The following is a 297-nucleotide window of genomic DNA, read 5'->3' as shown; positions in this document are numbered from 1 at the left end:
TTTTTTTTTTTGAAACAGATATCATTTGAATGTTGACGTTTGCTTGGTTTACTTGGTGTTACCGAATCTCTCGTGTTCACCATGGAGTGTGGAGCATTGTATGCTGCGACGGTGCTAAGTATCACTGACAGTGAGGGCACGCGTGAATTACGGTGGAGCACATTATATAGGCTTTTCTCCACACAGTCACTCAGTGCGCCCTCGTGGATTCTTACAAGAGTTCTGCGCTTCCCAACACCAGAGGGTTGGGAACATAGAAAATGGAAATCTAACTGCAACCAAGCACGGCTTCGTCGC

The sequence above is a fragment of the Trypanosoma equiperdum genome (genome assembly GCF_001457755.1).
Source record: "Trypanosoma equiperdum strain OVI genome assembly, contig: ctg_232, whole genome shotgun sequence".
Taxonomy (NCBI): domain Eukaryota; phylum Euglenozoa; class Kinetoplastea; order Trypanosomatida; family Trypanosomatidae; genus Trypanosoma; species Trypanosoma equiperdum.
The sequence above is the reverse complement of the archived record's forward strand: the minus strand, read 5'-3'. Positions refer to the sequence as shown.